This window comes from Rhinatrema bivittatum, chromosome 10 (genome assembly GCF_901001135.1).
Source record: "Rhinatrema bivittatum chromosome 10, aRhiBiv1.1, whole genome shotgun sequence".
Taxonomy (NCBI): domain Eukaryota; kingdom Metazoa; phylum Chordata; class Amphibia; order Gymnophiona; family Rhinatrematidae; genus Rhinatrema; species Rhinatrema bivittatum.
In genome coordinates this window covers 19,013,794-19,031,079 of record NC_042624.1, presented here as the reverse complement: position 1 = coordinate 19,031,079, position 17,286 = coordinate 19,013,794, and the positions used below count along the sequence as shown (strand labels likewise).

The 17,286-nt window shown below is 41.9% G+C and overlaps 1 protein-coding gene across 3 annotated transcripts in view; it reads right to left on the bottom strand.

The window, feature by feature from the left end:
* LOC115099984 (carboxyl-terminal PDZ ligand of neuronal nitric oxide synthase protein-like) overlaps positions 1 to 17,286 on the bottom strand; it is a 560,668-nt gene that overhangs the window by 249,444 nt on the left and 293,938 nt on the right. The gene's annotated exons all lie outside the window — the stretch shown is intronic.

Genomic DNA, 17,286 nt, shown 5'->3' with positions numbered 1-17,286 from the left:
GGCAGCGGTAGCGGGCGGTAGCGGCGGCGGTAGCGGGTGGCGGTAGCGGGCGGCGGCGGTAGCGGCAGCGGGGGCGGCGGCGGTAGCGGGCGGCAGCGGAGGCGGTAGCGGCGGGCGGCAGTGGCGGCGGTAGCGGGCGGCGGTGGCGGGTGGCGGTGGTGGGCGGTGGCGGTAGCGGCAGCGGGCGGCGGCAGCGGTAGCGGCGGTAGCGGCAGCGGCCAGTAGCGAGGGAGGGAGGAGAGAGAGAGAGGGAGGGAGGGACGGACTAAGTGGGAGGGACGAAGGAGAGAGAGTGGGAGGGAGTGACTGAGTAGAGGGAGGGATTGAGTGAGGGGGAGGGACTGAGTGAGGGGGAGTGATAGGGAGGGAGGGAGTGGGACTGAGGGGCGGGGTAGTGAGTGGGACTGAGGGAGGAGGGAGGAGGGGATGTGGACTGAGGAGAGGGAGGGAGGGAGTGGGGACTGAGGGAGAGTGAGTGGGACTGAGTGTGAGGTGAGAGGGAGCGAGGGGGAGGGAGTGAGTGAGGACTGAGTGAGAGAGTAGGAGGCTGGGGAGGCGTGGGGAGTAGTGGGTGAGTGGGTGGGAGGGAGGTAGGGGAGAGAGAATGAGGGAGGTAGGGGAGAGAGAATGAGGGGGAGGTGAGAGACAGAGGGATGTAGCCCGTTTTAACGGGCTTAACGGCTTGTCATTCAATAAGAAAAGAATCCTGCACATCTGCTTAAGAGAAAAGCCAGTGTCTTGCTTTCTGTTAATAATGAAAATAAATCACGAGCAAAAGACCAAAGTTAGCCAGGTGGAACTCAAATGTGAAACAAAACAACTCAGGAGAAAACAATAGAACACACCCCACTGAAAGACACCTTCATAAACTGGGAACTTCAACATTCACTAAAGTGCTTTTCCATATAAACTAGGAACGCTTAGCGTGAATGATTATGTAATATAATCATTGGTCTTCAAAAATGTTCAAATATATTTTGTTTTCACAAACCTTTCCCAGTGATTTAGGTTTTATCTTATACTAAAGTCTTAAAATTACATTCATTAAACAAAGGTGTGCACTTTTCTTTGAACACAGCAGCAGGAGCACTAAATAGTGAATAGTTGATGGGAATTTCAAAAGTTAGTCCGAAAAAAGCCCAACATGAAGCACATTTCGTTTCTTCATCAGGGGCAACAAATCTTAACTAAAACATTAAGAGGAAGAACATTCATTTAAAAGTACACAAATAGTTAAACTTCATACATGATTCAATAAAACTTGCTTTTGAAGTAGCTGTTTACACTTATTAAAAAATAATGGACACCCATTCTTTTATATTTCCCATCACAATTACATCATATACGCATTAAGGCGCACAAACTTCTGCTTTTTAAACTGATTGACACCGGTTTAAACATGAAAGACACAACAGTACACCAATCAGGATCCTTGGCCCCTCCTCCATTTACATAGAGGACAGAGGGTCCGTATACCAGAGAATACCAATCTATAGCTTCATTCGTACCTAAGGATGATATGGTTTTCAAATTAAACATATATCATTATTCCATGAAACTGAGCTGGGCAGAGATATCCCCTTCTCTTCGTGACATTACAATGGAATCTATGACCATCCAAGATACTTCTTCATATTTGTGCTGAAACTGCATATAATGTTTGACAATCGAAGCCTCCTTCCTCTTTATGTTTAGACGGCTTCTATGTTCACGTATCCTTTTCTTAAATGCATGAGAAGTTCTGCCAACATAGAGTAAAGGGCAACTACATATGATCAGGTTCACCACATCTGATGAATTACAATCGGTTAGAGTAGTTCTCTCGAAAAGTGAAATGAGAGATAGGATGTTCCCAAGATATTCTAATCTTCGTGTTTGAACAGATGTCACATTAATTGCAAGTGTAGTGTCCTACATTAGGTTCTTGTGATGTAATAAGATGTAATAAGATGTAATACCACATTATATGGTAGTGTATTCCCTTATATTGCTAATGTTTTCACATATCTGTCTTATCTCCCCGCACGTTCCTTGTTCCAATGTTACTTTTCCCCACACTGTTTTATTTCCTCGAACGTTCTTTGTTCCTATGTTTCATTGTATTCCTATGTTTCATTGTATACACCTCCCGGCGACTGTTTTCAGTTCCATGTAAACCGGTGCGATATGTATCCTGTACAGGAGCATTGGTATAGAAAAGTTAAAAATAAATAAATAAATAGCTGCATGCGGTAAATCTGTTTTCATCATATTCTTGATATTTTTCCCCTACTATAAGCTATTAAAGGCTTTTCTTTAAAAACAGATTGGAAAGATAAATTGTTCCAATGCTAGAGGCCACCAGAGCAGACATTCGAATGTGGCAATACACATTTTAATTGGGTCTTAGCATCCTTACATCGATATTGGAGTAGTGATAAGCAGTCTGAGCAAAAGGCATGCCTATAAACTGTTTTTACCACCAAGAGAGAATAACCCCGCAGAAAAAAGTTTTGAGCTAAAAAGAAAGCTTGGTGCTTTAATGCATCTGTTGATGAAAACATCCATTTAATCTGGAAAAATTGGCTGAAAGGACAGAAATTGCAGTTAGTTGTCATGATCAGTTTTTTTGCGAAACACTGATGTACATAAACCATCAGAGACCCTAATGATCAATAGATCCAAATAAGCAATTTGATTGGAAGTAATTTCAAAAAAGGATCTACCATACTCATCCATATATGAAAAGTCAAACAAAAAATAAATCATCGATGTACCAAATCCAAATTACAACTTTTTGAAAAAAGGGAGATGTGCAAAGGTATACTCATATTTGGCCATCACTAGACTAGTGATGGATGGGCTACTGATGAGTTCATACTGTCCAATATTTTTTTTAAAAGAATTCATTTTCATAGAACATAGAAGCCATCTAAACATGAAGAGGGAGGAGGCTCCCATTCTCAAGCATTGTAGGCAGTTTCAGCACAAATCTGAAGAACTATCTTGGTCATAGATTCTGTTGTAACATGAAAGAGGAAGGGTTAACTGCCCAGCTCGATTTCATGGTACAATGATGGATATTTAAATTTGAATACCATATCATCCTTAGGTATAAATGAAGCTAGATTGGTATTCGCTGGCATAGGACCCCTCCATCCTCTATGTAAATGGGGAAGTGTGTCAAGGCTCCTGATTGGTGTATTGTCATGTCCTTCATGTTTAGACTGCTGCCATTGAGTTTAAAAAGTAGACGTTTGTGCATCTTCACACACATATGTCGTCGATGTGATGGGAAATATAAAAGAACGGGTGTCCATTATAACAGCTACTTCAAAAATAAGTTTTATTGAAGCATGTGTGAAGTTTAACTATGTGTACTTTTGAATGAATGTTCTTCCTTAATGTTTCAGTTAACATCCATTGCCCCTGATGAAGAATCAAAACATGTTGTGTGCTGGGCTTTTTTCTGACATTTGAAGTTCCCATCAACTATTCAATATTTAGCACTCTTGCTGCTGTGTTCAAAGGTAAGGCCACACTTATTTAATGAATATGTTTTTAAGACATACCATAAGATAAAACATAAATCACTGGGAAAAGTTTTTGAAAAATTAAAAAAATATTTGGACATTTGTGGAGACCAATTATTATATAATAAAGGGATATCTTCATTCATGCTAAGTGTTCCCAGTTTATATGGAACAGCACTTTAGCAAATGTTGAAGTTCCCAGTTTATGAAGGTCTCTTTCAGCAATATGTGTTCTATTGTTTTCTCCTGAATTTCTCAACGACGACTGGGCCCTAGCATGGAGAAGATGGCCAAACAGCAGGAATATTCCATAGTATGATGGCAAAACCCAAACTTGCTGCCAGTGGTTGACATAGAAATAGTAGAAAAGGATATGTTAGGCCTCAGTTAGATGCCTCTTAGCAATCTGAGCCTAAGACTTGCTGTGGGTAAGATACTCAGAGCCTGGACTTGCAAGCTGAGGCCACAAAAAATATAAATAGTGGGGGATAAGGAAATTGGGAGTTATAAGAGGGACTAGATGATTATGACAAATTCCTTGTTTACAAACTGGGTCCTGGAGGGACAGGGAGATAAGATGATTTAATAAAAGTTAGTCAGTGAGAAGTAGTCACTCAAACTCATGAATCTGGACATCTCCTGAATTAGTTAAATACTCAAAACACTAGACCATGCCTCATCCCATCTGGTGCATGCAAGAGTGAACAAGAAAGGAGGAGACAACATTAGGGAAGGGGGTGAGAAGGCAAAATAGCAGACCTATGAGGGATAGAAAAAGATAGATGTGTTCTTGCATTGGCCTACGTGGGCTGGAAGGAGGAAACAGTATGACTGGCCTTCCATCAGCTGGAGTAGAAAAAGAAAGCTGCAACACCAGGCTAGCAATATTAAATTATTGGAGAGGATGAAAGGAAGAGATGTGGTGGGCAATACATAAAAAAAAAAATAAAGGGGACCTGTAGGGAAACCTCAAATTCTTACTAATTGTGTGCAGCCAAGATGGATTCTCTACCGGACAAGAAGAATTATCTGACATCACTAAAATGGACACTGGTCACTTTTCTGTACATCACCAGCTTATCTGATTTATAGAACCTTTCCAGCCATGAAGATACTCTATAGGCACAGAAAAAAAAACATAAGGACAATATGTATTATGTATGTGTGAAAGACAGAACAGCCAGGGCCCCTGGGTTATGACATCCAGGCCAATCAGGGCTGGAAGATCTGCTAGTTGCAAACAGCTAGTTAGTTTTAGCCTAGCCTGAAGCTGAACTGGGAGGAGAAGACAAAGGTCTCTTGAAGAGTGTGACAAGAAAGCTTATCATATTTGAATTGTGTATTCTCTTTACTAAACATGAAGTCACTGAATTAAGCATAGGTAAGCCCTTAAAACAAAAAAAGCAGGGAGCAAAACCACTGGATTAGTGACCATTCAAAGAAGCTGATACGACCCTGCATCAGTGCTGCCGGCCCCTCCCGATATCTGGGCTGAAAGAGAACTGATGCAGAAGAAAGAAAAGAGACAGCAGATCTGACCCCATGCTTCCATGGGGTCAGATCTGCTGCTTCCATGGGGTCAGATCATTAAACAGAAGGGCTGAACCCGTTCTGTTGCATTTAGTGACACAGAGAGGGTCCTCTCTTAGCTCAGTACCATAAGACCAGCAGAGAGCTGAGACTGCCAGCATCTGAATCCAGCAGCAGAGATTCCTCAAGAACACCATCGCTGCAATACATCACAGTGATGAGAAACTGGGGTTCTACTCTCAGCTATGGTCCATGGGTTAGTAAGCTAGGCTTCATATGCAAGTATAGGCTAGGGTGATATGATAAGAACATAAGAAATTGCCATGCTGGGTCAGACCAAGGGTCCATCAAGCCCAGCATCCTGTTTCCAACAGAGGCTAAACCAGGCTACAAGAACCTGGCAAATACCCAAACACTAAGAAGATTCTATGATGATATTGCTAATTCCTTAATCTGCTAAATCTTGAAGCCAAGTATGTTTTTGTACCATGCTTTCTAGGGAGAAATGCCTTGCCCGACTACTAAAGTTATTATGGTAACCCATGATGATAAAGTGATATTCATTATCTAAGACAAATGGACTAGTATTCTCAGACTGATGGTAAAATTATATGGTGGAATAAATGCTTAGGTGATAAAACCCTACAAACCCATCGAAAAATGTTTGCTCAGAGCCCCTTAAATGGTTAAAGTGCACATGATTACCCCACCCACCCCTAAAAAAAAATGCTTGCAAAAATGTGCATCCAATATTTGTGCTGGTTCTGTTTTTTCCAATTCAAAGATTATTAAATAATCCAAAATTTTAACACAATGCACAACAAAGAACAAATAAATAACAAAGAGCCTGTTATCACAACATAAGGGATTTTTTTGTAATTATTTCCCCACAAATCCCTCGCTCACCCATTCTCCTCACCATATCATTTACCCTCCATATCTACAACATACGACTCAGAAGTCAGTGGTCTCATAAATGCTAACTGTAATTCCTAAATCTTAGACCAAAGCTGGAATGGTTTTCAGATATTTTCAAATTTGACAATCTTATTGCAGCCCTGCCTTGATCTGGACTATGAATTACCCCCCTATGCTTGGGGTGGGGAGTGCCACATGAGAAATTATATTTACTAACATGATTTATCTTTGGGTTCGTAACCTGAATGGGGGATAAGACAGGGTCCCGGTCACTCCGATACCACAATTCTATGTCCTTCCCAAACACTTGAGACACCATAAAACAGATACAATTATCACACCAGAATAAAATAATTACCGTATTTTTCGCTCATAAGACGCACTTTTTTCCCCCCAAAAGTGGGGGGAAAATGTATGTGCGTCTATGGAGGCGAATATTAAAAAAAAACTAAAACCTAAAAATCTAACAAAACCCCCCCCACCCTCCGACTCCCCCAAGACCTGCCAAAAGTCCCTGGTGGTCCAGCGGGGGTCAGAAGCGATCTCCTGGGCTTGGGATACTTTATTTTGATTACTGGCAGCAGACGGCCCTTTGCCCTTACTATGTCACAGGGGCTACCGCTGCCATTGGTCGGCCCCAGTGACAGTAAGGGCAAAGGGTCATCGGCGCCATTTTGTTTACTGGCAGCAGACGGCCCAAGCCCAGGAGATCGCTCCCGGACCGCTCCTGGACCCCCGCTGGACCACCAGGAACTTTTGGCAGGTCTTGGGAAGGGTCAGGAGGGTGGGGGGTTGTAGTAAATTAAGTTGGTAGGTCTTGGAGGTGAGTCAGGAGGGTGGGGGTTGTTAATTAATTTAAAGGGTTGGGATGGGGTTTTCTTTTGGGGGGGGGGTTCCCAGAGAAAGAAAAAAGTTTTCTGATCTGGGGAGTGGACCGAAATGGCCCTCCCCAGACCCGAAAACAAAATGGGAGAAAAAAAAAAAAGTTATGCACTCCCCTAATTTGCTCCACAAGACGCACAGACGCCCAGGAACAGAGCCGGTTTAGCACAATTTTTTTTTTTTTTTAAATTTTCCCCCTCTGAATCCTAGGTGCATCTTATGGTCAGGTGCGTCTTATGGAGCGAAAAATACGGTAATCTTTTTACTAGTATTATGTAAGTAGACAGTAAATCCATCCAGAACAATAAATGGGAAAAGTACAGCAGTGAAGTATAATATAAACTTACAGTTAAGAACATAAGAAATTGCCATGCTGGGTCAGACCAAGGTCCATCAAGCCCAGCATCCTGTTTCCAACAGAGGCCAAACCAGGCCACAAGAACCTGGCAATTACCCAAACACCAAGAAGATCCCATGCTACTGATGCATTAATAGCAGTGGCTATTCCCTAGGGGGCCGGATTTTTAAAAGCCTATTTTAAAGTTTAAAACTTTACACGCACGCCGGGCCTATTTTAAAAAGGCCCGGCGACGCGTGTAAAGTTATTGATATGGTATTGAGATGGTCCCATGACTCCCGAGTTGGTCACCCTGGATGGGCACAAACCTTTACACTGCTTCAACCATACTATTAGTGGCCTCAAATGGAAGCAGGATGTCAAGGCATACTGTGGATTCTTGCCCCAACTGCGCTCAGCAGAAAGCTGTGAGACTGACCCTGGGGGCTGTTACAGCCATCACTGGACCCATTTGTACACCGATTTTAACGTGGACCTCCTCTCTCAGATGGTGCCATCATAATTTGGGTGTGGTATCGATCACTTCTCAAAATGGCTCACTTTGTCCCACTCCAGCCTCCCTGCCACTCCAGAGTTAGGATGGCTCTTTACCGTTCATGGTTCCACATACGTGGCTTACCCAAACATACTCTTATCCAACCGGGGAAAGTACATTCATGGCAAACATACTGGTGCTCTCTATGCAAAAAGTTCAATAGCACTCTGGATTTCACAACAGGTTACCACCCACCCAGGGAATGGAAAATAGGAGCATTACAAACCGCACACTCAAGGCCTTAATCCGAACCTGTGTCAATGAACACCAAGACACCTGGGCTTCCCATTTAAACTGGTGGAATTCCTACATAATTCCCACGTGGATTTCGCCATTTCAAGTGGTTTTAGCGGAAGAAATCGTTACCACTGCTGCTTTTTCCCATGGTAGTATCCTCTCCAGCAGCTCTACTGTCTGCCCTAGAACTGCAAGACCTCTGGACCCACACCAATATTCTCATCCAAAAGGCAGTGGACAGAGCGAAAAGGACTACGGATACACAGCAAAGGTCCGCTCCCAAATTCAAGATAGGCAAGAATGTGTGGCTCAGCACTTGCCACATTTGCCTGAGAGTGCTTTTCATGAGCCGCGTCCCACAATTTATTGGTCCTTTTCCATAATTCGCCAAATAGGACCTGTGACCCACCAACTAAAACTGTCACCCCACATTGGGCATCCACAATGTCTTTCAAGTATCTTTGTTGAAAGCCACTGATATTCACCTGGCCTCTAAGGCACCTCCAAAACCTCAAAAGTAACCATTGAAGACAGCACAGACCATGAAGTGGAGGAAAGTTTAGACTTTTGACACAGAGGTAAGAAATAGGAGTACCCCATTGCCTGGAAGGGGTATAGCCCCGAGGAGAACTCCTGGGAACCCGCCTCTAACATCCTGGACCCCAACCTGCTTAAGGATTTCCTTGTCCATCATCCCACCAGATTAAGACTGTCAGGAAAGGGGCTTAAGAGGAGGGGTACTGTTGCGTTCGGTGGTTCACGGATTGGTCTCACGAACTACTGCTCTTACCTCCAGCCCCAATGCCATTATGGAACCCTCAAACTGTGATGCAATAGGCTACTATGCTCAAGTGGGGCAGGCATCATCAGCAGCAGCACACCGCCGACTCACCCCAACGTTGCTCCTTGCACGCACACACATGCTCTTCCCAACCTTAAAGGGCTTGCAGTGGGAAAGCCCTGAGGCACCCACAGATGACATCACTGCCTTCGGCCCATAAAAGGGCCTTTCTCCCAACTATCCATGCCTTGGCAATATGTCCACTACCTTGTGCAGAGCAAGTTGCCTCAGCGTTTGTTCCTCTGTTCCTGGTTCTCATTCCTGTGTGTCTGGTCTTCGTCCCCTGCCTGTGGCCCATCTTCAGTTTTGTGGTCAGTCTTCAGTTCTTCTGTGTTTGTTTATTTATTTATTTAAAAAATCTTCTATACCGTCGTTAAGTTAATTCACCATCACAATGGTTTACATAAAGGCACAAAAATAAAAAATATGATTGGTATAGATTACAATTTAAACATGTGCCAACACAGAACGGTAACATTTTTAATAAGAGAAACTAGGTGTAAATTAGAGTTTATACTTCGGTTAGGTAACTGTTACGTGGTTCAAGTCTACATTTAATATGTATTTGGAGACATAAATGAAAAAAAAAAACTGATTGCTTAGAGCTACCCTATCTATCGATTGTTTTCATCCTTCTCTTTGTCTTTATAAAAAGCTTGTTTAAAAAGCCAGGTTTTCAGATTGGTTTTAAATAGTTTCAGATGTGTCTTCACTGTCTGCCTGCCTGTGCTACTTGCCTCCCTGCCTGCTTTCCATGCCTGCCTTACCTTGGACGGATCTCTGGTTTGATCTCAGCCTGTGACCTACATCTACATTTGAACTCCACCTGTCACTGACCATAGCCTGACTCTTGTCCATGTTTGAACTCAGCCTGCCGACTAACCACATCTGAATGCTGCCTGCCTTGACCACTGACTGTCTCCGATTATACTGGAACCCAGCCTTCCCCAGACCCTGGACTGTGACCCATAGACATCCAACTTGTCTGCAGAGGCCCCCACCTAAGACCTGCTGGTCCTGGCACCCAAGGGCTCAACCTAAGGGGAACAAGGGCTGGTATGGGTGAAGCTCCAGTTGGGTTTCTGCCATAGCCAGCTCTACCAGCTGATGTTGGGGACCTGCAGGGCTCTTCCCTGCAGGATGTGCCAATTCCATCTCGGTCCAAGGGTCCACGCCCTCAGCAACAGCCTTTTTCCAACTTAACACTGTGAGTGCTGGAATTTGTTTCTTGCAAAACATTTGTCATTTACAGGAGAGCACACAGGGGTTTTTGACAAATTGTTATATTCTCTCATCTTAGCTGCGATGGCTTGCAGTCTCTGCAGTGTTGAAACCCCTTTTTGGCAGGTCCAAAAGACATCACTCAGATCCGGATGCCAGTTGGTCCACATTGTAAAGCTTCAACAAATGATAAGCTCATGGAGGCAGGAACCTGATTTATAGTAGCTTGCTACAGTATCATTTTTAATAGCTGTCAATTTCCCCAAACAAACTTTCAGCAAATTGTCGTCTCACTGAAGTCAGTGTTTTACTCCACCAAGCTGCCAATTCATACAATTTGCAATATCAAATCATTCAATTTAGCAGAAACTATAGATATAGGAAGAACTAAAACAAATTTTCAGGTCCTTAGGGATATCTGTGCAGGTAATCTCTTTAATCAACCCCAATACCTCCTTCCCAAAATGTCTGTGCTAAAGGGCTTTCCTATCAAATATGGAAGAAGGACCCCAATTCTCCACAATCACAACAGCAGGTTATCCTTCTTCACTTGTGGATATATCTTATGTAAGCACACCAGTGCAAGATACCATTGTTAAAATACTTTGTAGCTATTCTCAACTACTCCTGAGGAGATAGAATGTTTTCTCTCTAATTAGATAGCATAAGTCCCAAGATGTCTTGCCAAGCACCTCTCCCAACCCCAGGTTTTACAGGCAGGTCAATATTAAACAAAGAGTAAATCTTAGAAATCAATCCCTTGGCATTGCCAGTCTCATCACACAACTCTTCCAAAAGTATTTTCCCCTTTTGGAGGTCCATTGTCTCACATTCCAGTGTTAAACAATGCTGTAATTGAATGTAGGGGAATTTAATGGTAGTTTTCCTGCAATGATTCAAAATATCACAGCTTGCTATTCTCCCACAAGTGACCAAAATTGGTAATGCCTAATCTTGCCTAATCTTTCCCAGTGCCTGAAGACAATCGAGGAGGTCCTTGGGGGAAAAAATGTATTAAATCTAATTGGAGATTTTAAGATTGTGAGCCCTCTGGTGACAGGGAAATACCTATAGCACCTGACTTTAATCCACTTTGAAGAGTCGAAAGGCAGGATATAAATCAAATACATAAATAAATGATATCCTCTTTGTCCTCTTTGCCTGGGAGCACTTTCATATCCCCTCTCCTGTCTGTGATTACATCAGTAGCCTGAAAAGCTGTGCTGAGTCCATGAACTGTAACCTGATACTGCCACCATCTATCACTGCCTTAAAGCATGGAAGGATCGGTCCAATAGAAAACCTGCTCAGTGAAAATGCAAATAAATTTACCCTGTCAGTTATCATAGTTGCTGCCTGTAAACAAAAGCATGTAATAAAAGCATTAGAGAAATTTGAAACTGACAAAACCAGTTTCCTAAGGAAAATTAATAGACTGCAACTCTGCCCACATTCTAATACACGTAAGTTCATTTGCACTCTGGGATAGAAGAAATTCAACAAGCTATAAATCAGTTCAAGTACGATTATAAATGTTATCAAATGCAAGCAAACAGATACCTTGAATTTATTACAATACAGAAGAGTGTTGAAGAAAAATCTGCCTGAGAACATTGATCTAGAACAGTGGTTCCCAACCCTGCCCTGGGGACCCCCCAGCCAGTCTGGTTTTCAGGATATCCATAATGAATATGCATGAGAGAAAATGTGAATGTTATGGAGGCAGTGCATGCAAATTTTCTCTCATGCATATTCATTGTGGATATCCTGAAAACCCGACTGGCTGGGGGGTCCCCAGGACAGGGTTGGGAACCACTGATCTAGAACATGACAATTTAGTGCAAAGCACTTCTGCACAAGCATAGCAACAAATTGAGAATGTAAAGGAAACTGTTTCCCAGCCTTTGCAAATGCTCTGCTAGGTCTACAAGATCACTGAACTCAGTCCGCTCAAACCTAGTCTCAGTAAGTGCAGCCATCGCCAGGGCATACAGAGAAGTAGAAACTGTACAGGCACATGCTTCCTTCAGTAAACAAGATTCCACTATAAAGTTAGCTAGAGCCAGAAACAAAGAGGAGGAATGTATAGCAGCTAATGCTGCTGCTGTCAAAACTGCTATATACGAGAAAGCTGATCTAGAGGCAGAAGAGCAGAAAGTTGCTATTGTCATTGCAGCAGAAGGCTCATGCAGGAAGGTTGAGTTGGATGCAGAGCTAAACATGTTGCATCAAGAGAAGAAAGTCACTGCTGCAGATGCCTAAGCTAAACCTTGAAGCTGTTGCAGGACAAGAAAGTCAGGTGATCCAGTTTGATCAGATTATCTCAGAGGATCCTGTTAAGCACACTAACCTCTGAACATGGTGATACACTCTCATACAAGCAGCCAGGAAAACCAACAGATATTGAGTCAAATCAGCCTGTCTGTGAAGCAGACTCTACACCTAACAGAAATCAACTTAATGCACACTCTACCATGGATGTTAATCGCCATCACAGGTGATCCACACTCTTGCATGCTTACGGATGAACTATTACTGGTTCACAATCCAGGTACATATGTACAAGGCGGCACTTTGTTTCAAGCCTACAGCCCAGCATCCTATATGAAGTGGGTTCCATATTTGGCTGGGAGTGTGTCAACAGGAATATGCACTACATTTCCACCATAAGAGCGATATGCTTGTGATCAACCTCACACTTACTCTGTCTTATCAATGTCTTACATTTAACTTGCCAACGCTTATGCATTATCCTATTTTCTTCTGTTGGATCCTTCTTCCAATTTTTGAATAAAAATCTTTTGGCTAAAATAGCCTCTTTCACCTCATCTTTTAAACATGTTGGTAATCGTTTTGCCTTCCTTCCTCCTTTCTTAATGTGTGGAATACATTTGGACTGTGCTTCTAGGATGGTATTTTTTTTTTTTTCACAATGTCCACGCCTCTTGCACACTTTTTCCCTTTGTAGCTGCTCCTTTCAGTTTTTTTCTAACTATTTTTCTCATTTTATCAAAGTTTCCCTTTTGTACGTTTGGCACGAGAGCAGTGGATTTGCTTACTGTCCCCTTCCAGTCATTAATTCAAATTTGATCATATGATCACTATTGCCACTGGGCAAGGCTAAATTAACCCTTCAGTTTAACCACACCATACCACAATTGAATTACATGGAGCAGTGTTGGCAGTGGAGATAGCAGAATGATACTAAGTGCAACAGACATACAACCAGACATGGTTAAGTTCTGTACCAACAGTAAGGTAGTGCTGAGCCACATATATGAATGCACCAGGATCGAGCGTATCAGGAAATCAATCCAGCAGACCATGCCAGAAGATCCATCTCAGCAAGTCACCTGATGCAGACAAGATGCTAACTGGACTTGAGTTCCTCTTCAAGAGCCATATTAAATTCCCAACTGGAAGCCATTATTTTGAGCTCATGAGCCGTGAATCAGATGCAGAAATCCATCCATAGATAACCAAGCTTGCTACTAACATCGTTTCTTGAAGGCAATTTGGGAGCACACCGGTTCGACAGATTTTTGAAATGGTCAATGTTGAGGTGAGCTATTGCACATCTCATCCATATTGTGTTCTTTCATCAGACCCCAGACAGAACCCCAGATGGTTATCACTAGCATCTCTGCACAAAAATTCATATGGTTGAAGAACTCTCACTTCAGAGAATGTTGTCCTGCGCTACATACAGCAAGAAGCTTACGCTAAAGAAATTAAGACAGCAAAACAAGGAGCAGTAAAGACATTCATCAGACCAGTCACTGAGACAATGCTCCTCGTGGCTCATGAAAATACTGTAACATTATGGACCATTTGCATGTTTTTGACATTTCTTTGTTTGCGTAATGTTTAAAAATAGTGGTATCTATGATACCAAATAGAGATTGTTCTGCCTCTGCAGTATATGTATATACATCTTATGCTGCCTCTCTGTGCTCTTTTACAATAATACACAGCTTAGATTCTCTGCATGTTGTGGGGCTTTCCTGATTGTTTATTGTTTAAATATTGCTAAGCTTCTATTTGTTCTCCCTCTGTTTATGTTCTCTTGCTTCTTCTATTGGCCTTTTCCCCTTTAGAAACCCTGGGAGATCTTACTTCCTGTTGAAAGTTCAATTTGGAACTGGCTCTTGACAAGCACACAGCTCTCCTGAATCCTCTGCAGGCTCTTGGAAGCATCGCTCTGTTCACCTTGCTTCCTTGCCTTTTTTCTCATTTGTTTTCCACTCACTGCTGGTTTCTGCTATTCTGGTAGCTACAGTTTCCTCTACAACTGCTGTTGTCTGCCTTTGACTGAGCTCTCAGAGTTTCTCATCACAGATGTATCAGGCCTGCTATGTGTGCATTCGTAGTGAATGTCAAAATCATTCAATAAATGTTTTGGTATCAGATCTGAGTTCTCTCTGACTTTTGGAAGCTAAAAAAAATAGAAGAGGTTTAACTTTCTGTATAGGCTCCCAAGATAGGGCATCAAGAACTGAGGACAGAACATCATTTGATAGCTGGTCACAAGCTTATCTTTTAATAAACTGTCATTGATATACCAAAATCATCTATCTTTATCTTTGTTTGTAAAAATGTAGTCCACCAAATTGGGGCATAATCAGCCAAACTTAAGATTTCTATACCCACCTCCTGAGTTCTGGACAACAATTTTAGTAATTAAAAAAAAAAATCCATTCTGGAATATGATGAATGTGGTTTAAATAGAAAAAAATAATTGTGACTAGAAGGATATAAGTTTCTCCAGATAGCGATTAACCCCATTTGTCCAGCAACTGTTTCAATTTAAGTCTATGGGATGTAGCAATCATACCCACAGAATTATTATCCAGAGGGGGAAACCTGACATTTGAATCTTCCCAATAAGAACATAAGATATTGCCATGCTGGGTCAGCCCAAGGGTCCATCCAGCCCAGCATCCTGTTTCCAACAGAGGCCAAACCAGGCCACAAGAACCTGGCAAGTACCCAAATACCAAGAAGATCCCATGCTACTGATGCAATTAAAAGCAGTGGCTATTCCCTAAGTCAACTTGATTAACAGCAGTTAATGGACTTCTCCTCCAAGAACTTATCCAAACCTTTTTTGAACCCAGCTACACTAACTGCACTAACCACATCCTCTGGCAACAAATTCCAGAGCTTAATTGTGCATTGAGTGAAAAAGAATTTTCTCCGATTAGTCTTAAACGTGCTACTTGCTAACTTCCTTCTGTTATCGAAAGTGTAAATAACCGATTCACATCTACTCTTTCAAGACCTCACATCTACTCTTTCAAGACCTCTCATGATTTTTAAAGACCTCTATCATATCCCCCCCTCAGCCGTCTCTTCTCCAAGCTGAACAGCCCTAACCTCTTCAGCCCTAACCTCTTCAGCCATCCCCTTTATCATTTTGGTCGCCCTTCTCTGTACCTTCTCCATCGCAACAATATCTTTTTTGAGATGTGGCGACCAGAATTGTACACAGTATTCAAGGTGCGGTCTCACCATGGAGAGATACAGTGGCATTATGACATCAGATGTTAGGGGAGGAAGAGAGAACTGCCAATTAGTTTAGGGGATGCAGTTTAAAGTATCACGGTTTGGGTGGGAAGGCATCACAGCTTTGGGAGACGGTAAAGGAGGGTGGGTTGAGGTACCCATTTTCAGGAAGAGCAGCACAAATCTAGGCAGCCACATTTTGACTGTCTAGATTTAAGTGAATTTTCAGCTGAACCTAGGATTCCAGTGTTTTAGCTAAAAATTCACCTCTTCAGCCTTTCCTCATACGGGAGCTGTTCCATTCCCTTTATCATTTTGGTTGCTCTTTCTGTACTTCTTCATTGCAACTATATCTTTTTTTGAGATGTGGGAACCAGAATTATACACAGTATTCAAGGTGCGGTCTCACCATGGAGCGATACAGAGGCATTATGACATTTTCCGTTTTATTAACCATTCCCTTCCTAATAATTCCTAACATTCTGTTTGCTTTTTTGACTGCTACAGCACACACTGATCCGATGATTTCAAAGAATTATCTACTATGAAGCCTAGATCTTTTTCCTGGGTGGTAGCTCCTAATATGGAACCTAACATCATGTAACTACAGCAAGGGTTATTTTTCCCTATATGCAACACCTTGCACTTGTCCACATTAAATTTCATCTGCCATTTGGATGCCCAATCTTCCAGTCTTGCAAGGTCCTCCTGTAATGTATCACAATCCGTTTGTGATTTAACTACTCTGAATAATTTTGTATCATTCGCAAGTTTGATAACCTCACTTGTCGTATTCCTTTCCAGATCATTTATAAATATATTAAAAAGCACCGGTCCAAGTACAGATCCCTGAGGCACTCCTCTGTTTACCCTTTTCCACTGAGAAAACTGACCATTTAATCCTACTCTGTGTTTCCTGTGTTTTAACCAGTTTGTAATCCACAAAAGGACATCGCCTCCTATCCCATTACTTTTTAGTTTTCTTAGAAGCCTCTCATGAAGGACTTTGTCAAACGCCTTCTGAAAATCAAAATATACTACATCTACCGGTTCACCTTATCCACATGTTTATCCACATGTTTATTAACCCCCTTCAAAAAAATGAAGCAGATTTGTTAGGTAAAACTTTCCTTAGGTAAATCCATGTTGACCGTGTTCCATTAAACCATGTCTTTCTATATTCTTTTGATCTTTAGAATAGTTTCCACTATTTTTCCTGGCACTGAAGTCTATAGTTTCCCGGATCGCCCCTGGAGACCTTTTTAAATATTTTTAATACAATGCTGTGCTAGTTCTTTTTAAGGCAAAATAATGCACATAGTTTCTCCTACAACCTAATCCTGACCTGGGAAAACCTACAAAAATATGTGGGTAAAAAAATGCATGGTGCTGATATACACATGCATTTTTGCTTATGGGAAGGCAGACAATAATCAAATAGCCTATTTTTGCCAGTAAAGCAGCATTTTGCCCGGAACAATGGCTCTCTTTATACTATATATTTATTTACTTATCTAATTTATTTATTAAATTTGTATGCTGCATCATCCTATGTCCTGAGCAGCTTTCAAATTGTGCATTCACAAGAAATAATAAAATACAAGGTTGTACAAACAAAATAAAAATTTAACAAGTCGAATATTCAAATATAGATTTAAAATAAACATAAAATACATGATCAGCAGATAGATGTTTCATATTCTCATACTACAAAGAAGGCCATCTCAAACATGTGAGTTTTCAGTGG